Source organism: Fukomys damarensis, unplaced genomic scaffold (assembly GCF_012274545.1).
Source record: "Fukomys damarensis isolate Sample0158 unplaced genomic scaffold, DMR_v1.0_HiC HiC_scaffold_39, whole genome shotgun sequence".
Lineage (NCBI taxonomy): Eukaryota > Metazoa > Chordata > Mammalia > Rodentia > Bathyergidae > Fukomys > Fukomys damarensis.
In genome coordinates, this window is record NW_022900951.1 from 110,278,759 (window position 1) to 110,290,024 (window position 11,266).

Here is an 11,266-nt window from a genome sequence, read left to right on the forward strand (position 1 = left end):
CCCCTCCCCATCTACAAACACTTTATTTTCATCTTTTCATTCTCTCACATTTTTTTCTTTTCCCTTTTTGTTCTTCCCCTACACATCACACCTTCCCTACACCTTTAGCTCCTTTCTTCAAATTTCTAAATGTCAGTTAGATTTCCCTATTATTGACTCAACCTTCATCAAAAGTTGTGGAAGATATCTATTACTAGATCCCTGCATTGTCCATGGACATATAGCATCTTGATTTCTTCTTTGCAGGGAGGCAGGGAAACAAACCTGTGATTAAGAGGATGTTGTGGTTCTCTCCACTTACAGATGAGAAACCAACAGAGTTTAATTCTCACATCCAAGGTCACATAGCAAAGTTACTAGCAAGCTCCAACCAGAAGTCAAGGCTATGGATTACTTTGCCATTGTTTTCCTGCTTAGACCAGTGGTCACCTGGGGTGATAATTAAAAAATCAATTCAACAGAACTAAAACTCCCACAGAGTGGGTATCCTATCACAACACACACACACACACACACACACACACACACACACACACAAAGCAAGTTGATTTTTATCAAAAATAATGTATTTATTTGTGGTGGACATTCACTATCCTAAAGAACCTCGTAATAGAAACTATCCCTACAATAGAAACTATCACATGACAAGCCACTGCCTAATATCACTTGGTGGAACCTCAAACACGTGTGTGTGTGTGTGTGTGTGTGTGCATGCGCGCATACTCATGCACAGCACTAAGGTAGTCAAATGTTTTAATGCTTATTGTTAACAATATACCTACAACTAAAAGTCTGAGCCACATTTCAGCTCTATAGTCTGAAATGTGGGAAGGATCACAGTTAAACAGGGCAGAAAGGAAATGAAAGCCGCTCACTTTGATGATATAAAAGCAGTGATGTTATTTTCTGATTTAATTTTTTACGTGGTCCTGAGGATCTAACTCAGGGCCTTTCACATGCTAGGTAAGCACTCTACCACTAAACTATATTCCCAGCCCTGATTTAAGATATTTTTCATGACCAAACCAGAATCAGAACTACTATTATTATGCATGCATGTAATTCCACTAATTTGTCTGAGGCAGGAGGATCACATGTTCAAGGCCAGCATAGGCAACTTAGCAAGACTCTGCCTCAAAATAAAAAAAAAATAAAAAGGGTTAGGGATATGGGTCAATTGGCAAACTGCTCCGGGGTTTGATCCCTAGTACTGCAAAAAGAAGAAAGGAATGAAGGAAGGATGGTAGGAAGAAGGAAAGAAGGAAGAACTGGTACTCAAATTTTGCTTTCATTTATTAGTATTAAATACTATATGTAACTTGAATTTTGGCCAAACCAACCAGTGTATCATAAATCAGCACCTAAAACTTTTATTACATTTTCATCTTAAAAAATTTTTTAAATATGATTTTACCTCAAACATGAATATTCACATCCATTTATATTCAATACTGTCAGTTCTAACCCCCAAATTTAAGAACTCTATCAAAATTAAAGTAACATCTCTAGGTACTAACCTAAGCCATAGCTGTTTTCAAATTATTCAATACAGAAAACCATGAGGTATGCCTGAAATAAATTAGAAGCAATGAGTGTAACAACCATTTCCTAAGTTAATGCTTTTGAACAGATCCTAGAAAATAGATCCCCAGTGTGGTGGCCAAAGCAATTTCAGTAAATTAGAGATGCTTAAGCCTTTGTCAAATGACTGTACTAAAATCAAATTTTGTATACTTTAAAAACCAGTATTATAGATAGTAATTATAATTATAATTGCTTTTGACAAGTCAGTTGAGAAACCACCCAGACATCCAACATATATAATGCATTATTTAAGTAGGATTGGCCCTTTAAGAATAATTCTAAATAAATCACTCAAAGCATCAAAAGAACAGGAGTGACCATAAAACAATGCAGTCTGGTAGCATGATTCTCTTAAAATGTTAGAAGGGCCCTGGTATGTCATCAAAATATTCTAGGGCTGAAAAAATATTCTTGGGGAATAAGAGCAACTAGCAGAATAGTGGAAGAGCTCTCACTTCAGCATGAACAGAAATACTGGTATGGTCTCCAAAGTTATCTTGCTAAAACTATTCATGTTGAATATGGTGACCAAAACTCGTGATTTTCTCCTTCCTACGGAAGATAGGCTATTTAAAGCTATTTAGGTATAGAAGGCATCTTCCAACATATGACCAGATATTAAGTGAAAAATGACATGAAACTGGGATCCTCAATGTTGAGCTTTATGGGATCACTTTCTTGTGCTTTTTCTTCTATCCTCAGCTTGGCTACTCTTTCAGCTCTTCAAATGAGGATCCTTCCAAGACATTCTGTTCTTCTCACTGCCAAAGCTTCATTGGCCAACCAGGAGCAGTTGTGTGTCCCTGGCTTAGTACCTATGGCCTCCATCTTTCCCTGGGTGTCCCAAAGAACAGGCATCTACAATAGTGAACTCATCATCTCCCCCGCATCACTTCCCACAACACTGTCCCCATGGCCATCACCCACCCATCATCTGTCTCAGCTGTATTTGACAGAATTTGGAAGTCTTGACAGAGTACATGGAGTGGGGATAACGTTTGGGTTTGGAGTTAGGTCACCCCAGGTGATACTACATTATATTTAGGTGAACTAGCAGAAGGACTGTCCCAATAAATAGCTCACCAGCACTTTTTAAATTTTTTTCCTGAGACAGTCTTGACAATTTGCCTGGACACAGCTTGTACTCACAATCCTCCTGCCTCAGCTTCCCAAGTTGCTGTGAATCTAGGCATTTTATGAACACTTTATTGTAACAATTCCCAAACATGGTTAAGTGTGGTAGCAGGAGGATCACAAGTTCAAGGGCAGCCTAGGCAAATTAGTGAGACCTTGTCTCAAAATAAAGTAATAAAAAGGATTAGTGATATAACTCAGTGATAGTATTCATGTAGCACACATGAGCCCTTGGATTCAATCTCTAATTTCATAAAGAAATTCCAAACTTTCAGAAAAACTGAAAGAATTGTACTCGGAACATGCACACCCCTACCATCTAGGCTCTACAACTGTTAAAAAGCTTGTTATGCTGCTGTCTGCCTCACCAAGCACAAGGTCCCAGTATCAAAAAAAAAAAAAAAAAACTTGCTCTGTTGACTTTAGTACATCTCTATCTACCCATCTCACCATCCATTCATCAGTTCATCTTAGGTTTTATGCATTTTATAATGAATTGCAGCATCAGTACACTTATCCCAAAATGCTTCAGCATGTTTGTTATTAACTAAAGTCCTCTATTTGGGCTTGTTTTGGGGAGACATTTTATATATCTCCTTGGATGAGTTTTGGCTAAAGCATATAGTCCATGTAACCCAAGCCACTGCTGGGATGTAGGGATACAGGACATATCCACTCTTCCCAAATGTTGTTCCATGTCCCTTCGTAGTTGTGACACTTTCACACTTCTAAGAGGGCAACCACTGTTTATTTTTTTCCTGCCAGAAATTAATCTACTGTAGCACATCATGTAGATGAAGTTATAGTCATCTATAATTTTTTTAACTATGTTAAAGTGGATAGGTGAAAAATAACTTGTTTAAACTTACGCTGATCACTACAGATGAATTTTTTGAAATGTATCACTTATGAATTATTTAATGCCTATTATTCTATTGGCTTATGTGCTGGACACAAAAGGATATGGACCTGGTGCTCAGCTTACTAAATGTACAAACTTGAACAAATTACTTAACTTTCTGAGATTTTTCATCTCTAAAGAGGAAATAATACTAGATTCATCTTCTAGGCTATTGCTTTCATACAGGACGTGAAAATGAGGTTTTATATATATAAAACCTTATTAGTGTCTGAAAACATGAAGTGCTCAATGAATGTTGGCTATTATTATCCGGCTCTTAATGTGTTTCCCTTCCGTATCCTTGTATCTCTTTCATTCAAGCACCTCATTCCCTCATTCAAACATTACATTAACAAAATCTTACTGAACTTTGTATTTTACATAGCAATCAACTCCAGCATCATTTCCCTACCATGCTATCTGAGGTTGAATTTATTCCCTGAAAAGTTATACAAGTACAATTCTATGATCTTTCCAGTTATGATCCAATTAAGAGAAGGTCGTATCAACTTAGGCCAGGGATTTAGCTCAGCGGCATCACTCCTGCCTCACAAGCACAAGGTCCTGAGTTTGATCCCTGGTACCAAAAAAAGAAAAGAAGTTAGGGCAGGCCCTAAATCCAATGGCTGGTCTCCTTGTAAGAGGAGAGACCCAGAGACAACAACACACTCTGGGAGAGTACAATGTGATGAAAAAGGCAACAATCAGAGTAATGCATCTATAAAGCCAATGAATGCCAACAATCACTGGCAACCACCCGAAACCAGAGAGGAAAGGAAGGGTCATTTTCTAGAGTCCTTTCAGACTCCTCAGCTCCAAACCAATGAGAGAACACAAATCTGTTATTTTAAATCAGTTTATGGTACTTAATATGGCAGCCTTAGAAAACAAATACTTGTGCTTTTATTGCATAATAGTGACATAGTAAGTTTATTATCTGTTTTTTCCCCATTAAAATGTAAGATTTGAGAGAGCAAGGACTATATTCTTACTGATTGATTCCCTAGTACTAAGAGGGTACCTGGGGCATAAGAGATGCTCAGTAAACATTCCTTGGATGAAGGGTGAATTCATCAATCCTGTACTAGCATTTTGCTGCTGAGGCAAAATATCTGTGATAAACAACTTAAAGGAGTTTACAGTTAACTTAAAGCATTTACAGTTTCACAGGGTTCAGTCCATGGTAGCTTAGTTCTGTTGTTTATGGGCATGTATGGAGGCAGAACATCATGGTGACAGGGAATACAGAGAACAGTCTCACAGAAACGATAACCAAGAAACAGCTACAGGAAAAAAAAAAGTCAGAGATGGAAGGGTCCAGGGGCCAGATAAGGCAGATAAAGGGCCAGATAGCGACCTACCTGAACCAACTTCTTCCTCCATCTAGTGAAAACTCCACCAGAGACCTGCCCATTAGCCTATTCAGCTAATAAACTCATCAAGGAATGAGTTCACTTCATGAAATCAGAGCCTTTAAGATCCAGTCATTTCCGAAAAGCCCATCAGCTAGCAGTCAAGCCTTCAACACGATTCTTTAGGGGAACCTTTTAGATCCCAAGCATAGTACACCATGATTTTTTCACTTGTCTTTTGCTTTTTAATTTCAAGATGGTTTTTGATGTGAAGTTTTGATGTTCAAATGCATCTTTTCCAAATATTAAATTTAAATGGCTTTTCCAAATCTCATTTTCTTCTTGCTATTACATAGTTTAATCATTTTAAAACTGTTACTGAAAAACTACATAGAGAAAAACAAGTAATATGCAGTTTCGCTTTTATGTCAGCCCTTTGTCCATTTGTAATATCTTTTGATTCTTATTTTCAAAACAGCTAATCAATTATCCCAGTAACTTTGACTGAGTAATCCATGTTTTCTTTTGGCGGGGATACTGGGGATTGAACTCAGGACCTTGTGCTTGTGATCACGTTCTCTTTATCAATTAGAAAGCATCTAAATGATAATCTAAATATTATTTTTAAGCTTGAATTGAGTTTATTGGTACATTTTAGGGATACAGTACAGTTACATTCATTGTTGGGATCTTGTACCTCTACATGACAAGTCTTGATTCTCATTTTTCCCCTTACCTCTGCCCTCCCTTCACCCCCTCCTCCCCTACCCATCTACAAACAATAATCTAAATATTTATATACAGAAACTTTGACAAGTAGAACAGAAATCTCAGCAACAGCCATCTATTTTTGTATTAGCAGCACTTTTAAAATGTCATATTAGAATGGGTTTTAATACATTGAAAAAAGTTCTACTTCTTGTGTCCATGTAATTGTGGAAGAAATCTGCATCAGCCTCTGTCTCTCTGCCTGTCCTAAATTAAAGCCTCACCTTCCAGCTGGAAAATAGCTGACTGGCTCTAGCCTAGTGCTCTCCAAGCCTGCCTCTAAACTGCTAGAGTTTTTATTAAGAGTACATTTTGGGTTCTCTGCTTGAAGAAGTTTCCATGATCTGGCCCTAGCCTACTTATTGTCAAATACTAGATATTCTCAACTAAATGCAGTTGTCTGCTTTTATGTGGTGCTGGGAATTGAACACAGAGCCTTGCACAGCTAAACATATGCTTTACCCCTAAGCTACAACCCCGCTCCGCTATTCTTTAGAAAAGCACCCATTTGCTGTCACCTTCTCTTGCTTTTTACAGAAACACCTCTGCCTACAACACCCTTCCTTGGCTCCTTTGCTTGCTTTCTCAGGACCCTTCCCTGGACACCGCCCCTGGGAAGCGCATATTTCCTGACCCAGCAGCACTGCATTCTCAGCCTAGGTTACACACCTTTCTCCCTGCCTCCAAACTTCCAGCCGGGTATTGATCATATGGTCCCTCATTTGAATTCATCAAAACCTTGAGTAAGTCACTTCCTCCTGGGCCCATTTCCTCCCGTTCTAAAAAATGAACCTGGACTATGATCTATTAGTAAGGATTCTTTCAGCTAAAATTTTACTTAGTACTTTGCTATCTGTTCCTTGTTGCAAAGCTAATGTGACTGACAATTGCTGAAAGGCAGCTTTAAAATCAACATGTTTTTAATACCTATGCTACATTGACTCTTCTAAGGAGAATTAAGCCTCATAATGGTGACCTTGAAAAACGACATATTAAACTACCCTCTAAACCAAAGGCAGAAATTACACCTGGTAAAGCTTGTACTGTACTTATTGTAGTCCCTGAAAATGAGTAAGCTTCATGGTATATATATATTTCTAATTATGCCCATAACTAATGATTTAAATAACCCCATATCCAAATATTCTAGAGAAATGAATACAAGACACTTTTAGAATTACTTGCTATCTATTTTTTCTTCACAGTGCTGGGAATGTAACCCATGGCCTCTAGCATATAAGCAAGCGCTCTACCACTGAACTGTACCTGCCAGAATTGATATATCTAACTTTAACAAGACAAAATCAGAAATTTTGAGGCTAGAAAAGACCCTAGGATCATCAAGGTCAACCTTAATTTTAGATGAAGGAATTGGGACTCTAGCAGAGTGGCTACCCCGAGGAACACTGCCCCTCCATATATGCCTATTAAAAGTGGAAACTGCAATAACTGTCTGCATCCTAGCCACCTTAAGTAAAGCACCAGTAAACCACTAGAGACAATAAACTTGTATTATTAAAGCAGAGGTTTGGTGGTGTTAAGGATTATAACAAATAAGCTTTAATCCCCCCTTTTACTGAGCTACTTTATTAGAGGGGTGGGAGACCTTTGCTTTGCTGCCACATCAAACTTAACTATGATTAGGCACCAACAAAACACTAAGCACTAGACAGCACAGGAAATATCTGCAGAGTTCTTTATGTTGCCTCAAGCATTAGACACTTTGTAAAAATCACACACACATACATACACACAATGCTATAAGACAGAATTTACTATCCTAAGTCTCTTTTCATCAAGATTTCACTTCATCGCTAACAATTGAAATCCATCTCCCCCCAACCACCAGGGCCACCAAAGTCAACTTATTTAACCCACATATCCTTGGGGTAGACCAAGGTTATCACTGTATTTCCCCTAATGAGGAAATAGAAGCCTTAGGCAACCACCTCAGGTATAAAGTGCAATTCAGAAAGAGCTCTTACTGATGAAATTAGACCTGTTATTGGGAAAAATTAGAAGGGCTTCAAAATTAGAAAATTCCATGGCACCAGGAAATGATACATACCAAGACCATCTTTTTAAGAAGTACACAGGACAAGTTAGTCGTAAGGATTCACACTATAATTTGAAACACAGAGCTAGAAAGTAAAGTTGACCTACCCAGGGCCCTTTCAATTTTATGACTTTTGAAACTAAGACAACTTACTTTGTCACCTATTTGTCCTAGAAGCCAGAGGTTCTTTTTGAGCAACAGTTCTCTAGACCAGCAATATCATCACCTGAGAGCAGGTCAGACTTACAAATCCTCAGCCCCCACCTGATGAATCAATCTCTGAAGATGGGGTTGGCTGTTTTAATAAGCACTATTTTTAAGACCCACTAAAGGACCCAAACTGCGTTATCTAGATGGCAACATAACTTTCTGTTATTAATCAATGTTCACTGGCTACTATGTGATTTGTCTGAAACAACTAACAAGTACAGCATTGTAATTTCTGCTTTAGGTTAGTCACCTGATAGAGGCCCCTGAGCCCTACGTCCTCACAGCAAGCCAAGTCCAGGTCTCCATTTACTAGGCTCCAAAGCGAGGTGGCATCTCACTCTCAATATCCCTTCCACCAAACATCTCTGGGAATCTCAAATCACGTGGACAGATTCACTCCTTTCCTGTTACATCTCAAATGTGTCCAGTTCCTCAAAGGTAGTCGTCAAACTGGTTTACAATTTTATGTTCTTTCCGTAAGATTGAGTATTCTATTCAAATAGCAACACAATATACAGTAATCCCCCAAAATCAGATACAAAGTTAAAAACCAACTATATCCAAGTTTTCCTTTAGAACCAACTAAGAGATTTTTAAAAAATTATCTAGCACTGCTAATCTTTAAAAAAAAAATAGTCCAGCCTTTTCAGATTTATACATTTATTTGACAAACTGGGGTTAATTTACATTCAATAAAGATCATTACTCACCAAACTGCCAAAGCATACTTCATAATTTAAAATACATTTTATTTTGAATATTTATCATCAACTTTTAAAAAATCAAATTTCAAGGCTGGGGATATAACTTAGTGTCCCAGCATTTGCCCAGCATGCTTGAGGTCCTAGGTTCAATCCCTCCCAGTACTGCTCCCCATCAAAAGCCAAGGACATTTCAAACCATTTTAAATAACAGCAGCAACTACAGGAAAGATTTTATCATCTTTACAATTGATCAAGAATGCCGCCAACAAAAGTCCTGCGGTTTACAGATGGATACCGTGCAATTTTTCTCCTATTATTCTAATCAAAATTGCATCGTGATCCACCCGACAACAGCAAAACAGGTCATTTTACAATTCTTAAATATTACAACTTACAAATTAAAAAATTAAAATAGGAAGGTGTAAAATCCTTTCTTCCACAGGCCGGGACAAGTGCAATACTTTACATATAATACAAGTAATGCAACAAATCCCCACCCATGGATGAATGGGTATGAGTGCTGAAGATGCATATGAAGGTGTCCACAGAGATGTTGAAAACACACATTATCACAATCAGTTTTGCATGGATTTGCACAGCCATATATATACATCTATACGCTGAAATGCAAACCTGCAAAACTAATCGTAAGTAGCAGTGTCCTTCAATATTCTCTCCATCAACAAGAGATTCGTTATCCAGGAGTACTGGAAGTGCCCACACTACAGTAGAGTAATGCCAAAACTACCTGCACTATGAGCACTTTGGTACTACTAGGACCCACGCTTAGCCTTTGTGTATACTGCACAGTCCCCGCCATCTGTTCCCAACAATGAAAGAACAAAAGCCAAACTTTTGAAATGTATCATATTCAAATTAGCCAAGGCACACTTTTAAAATGCTGTGTATCAGGCAGCCTGTGCCAGAAGGGGCATTTAGGGCAGTAGATTTTAAGCTGCTTCACTAACTGCACTAGATGCACCTTAACACAAGAGACACAGAGAGGGTAGCTCAAAAGCATCAACGACTTCATTATGTACAAACTACAGTTCTCAGTAGTCAATTATTAAATCACCATGGTAATGTAAGAAGTGCTTGCATTGCAGTAGATCTCAAAAAGCTACCTGCACTGTAAGCACTTTTACATGGCCAAGGCCTATGACTGTAGCGTAATTTTAAGTTTTTCACGAGTTCTTCTTTCCCATCCTCACAGATCTATGCACACTCACCTGGTTAAAAAACAAAACACACATGCATATTAGAAACAAGTAAACTAGTAGTTAACACTCCTGAACAAACTTGCCTTTGGTGCAGAGCCCAAGCTAGGTTTTATAGTTTCAATCAAATCCTGTGAAATATCAATAATCTGAATTATTTCCACACAAATGAACATGAATAACATTGGCAATTTCAAAAACCTTATTCTTAAATAAGAGGATTTTGTACTCCTCACTTCTATCTAACAAAACCAGGTACCTGCATCCCAGTAAATGTACAAGCCCATCACATCCACTCTATTTTATAAGAGGCATACCCAGAGAAAGAGGAATGTAAAAATGATGGGGAACTATTTGAGTCATTCAGAGCTTTTGAGCTCTACACAGAAAGTGACTGTGTCAGGTTAAATGAATATTCCCTACCCCCACCCCATTAATAGAAAATGAGAGAAATTTTAGAGCTGGTTTAAGAAACAGCCTTACACTCTTCAGATAATGCACAGATGGCCTAGAGATGTCACATTTTGATCTATTTCAAAGGGCTCTACTTCTGTTTAAACATTTATGGACCCATTTTCTCCATTAAACCCAAAGAAGGCAGATTAGCTTCTTTCCTTCATGTCATTATCTTCCATAAGAAAACCTCTCATTTCCAAGGGCTTATTTTATCTAAGAACGTAGAGCAAAGAGGTGAGCCTCTATTTGAAAAGGGCAGTCAAGGTTCCCTTACCTCTTCCATGATTGCATATAAGTTTTACCCCCACACACACACCAAGGAAACAATAACAAAAAACTTTTCAGGACCATGTAATTTGTAACACGTCACACAAGTAAGGGAGCTTTTGGTGCTGGACTTTGGTCATGGTACCCTAATGGTCACTTGGTTACTCTTTACAACCCTGTGAAAAACTCTCAACACACTCGTAAAGATTGCATATAAATATGAAATCAGTTTTCAATAAGGGACGAGTAGTTTTAATATAGGAAAGAGAAGTTAACGTTTGTCCTGTTAAACTGGGCTTCAACTGTGGAAAGACTTTTGCCTCCACTTAAAAATATTCCAAACTTGGCACAGAACTTGCCGACTCCAGCTGACACAACGAGCCCGCACGGGGCAGGGAACGCGCCTTCCAGTTATCACCTCTCTTTAATTAACCATTCATCTGGTTCACGTCGGGCACGCCTGGCAATCACTCGCCAACCTCTCCAAATTGTAAGAAGGAAAGAAGCCCTTTCGTCCGGCCGCTTCGCTCGCCTCTCGGGTCCTTACCTAGACTCGGGCTGGAGTCCCGGAGCCGGCGCGCTGGGTGTGCTCGGGCCGCTCCCACCACGCGCTCCAG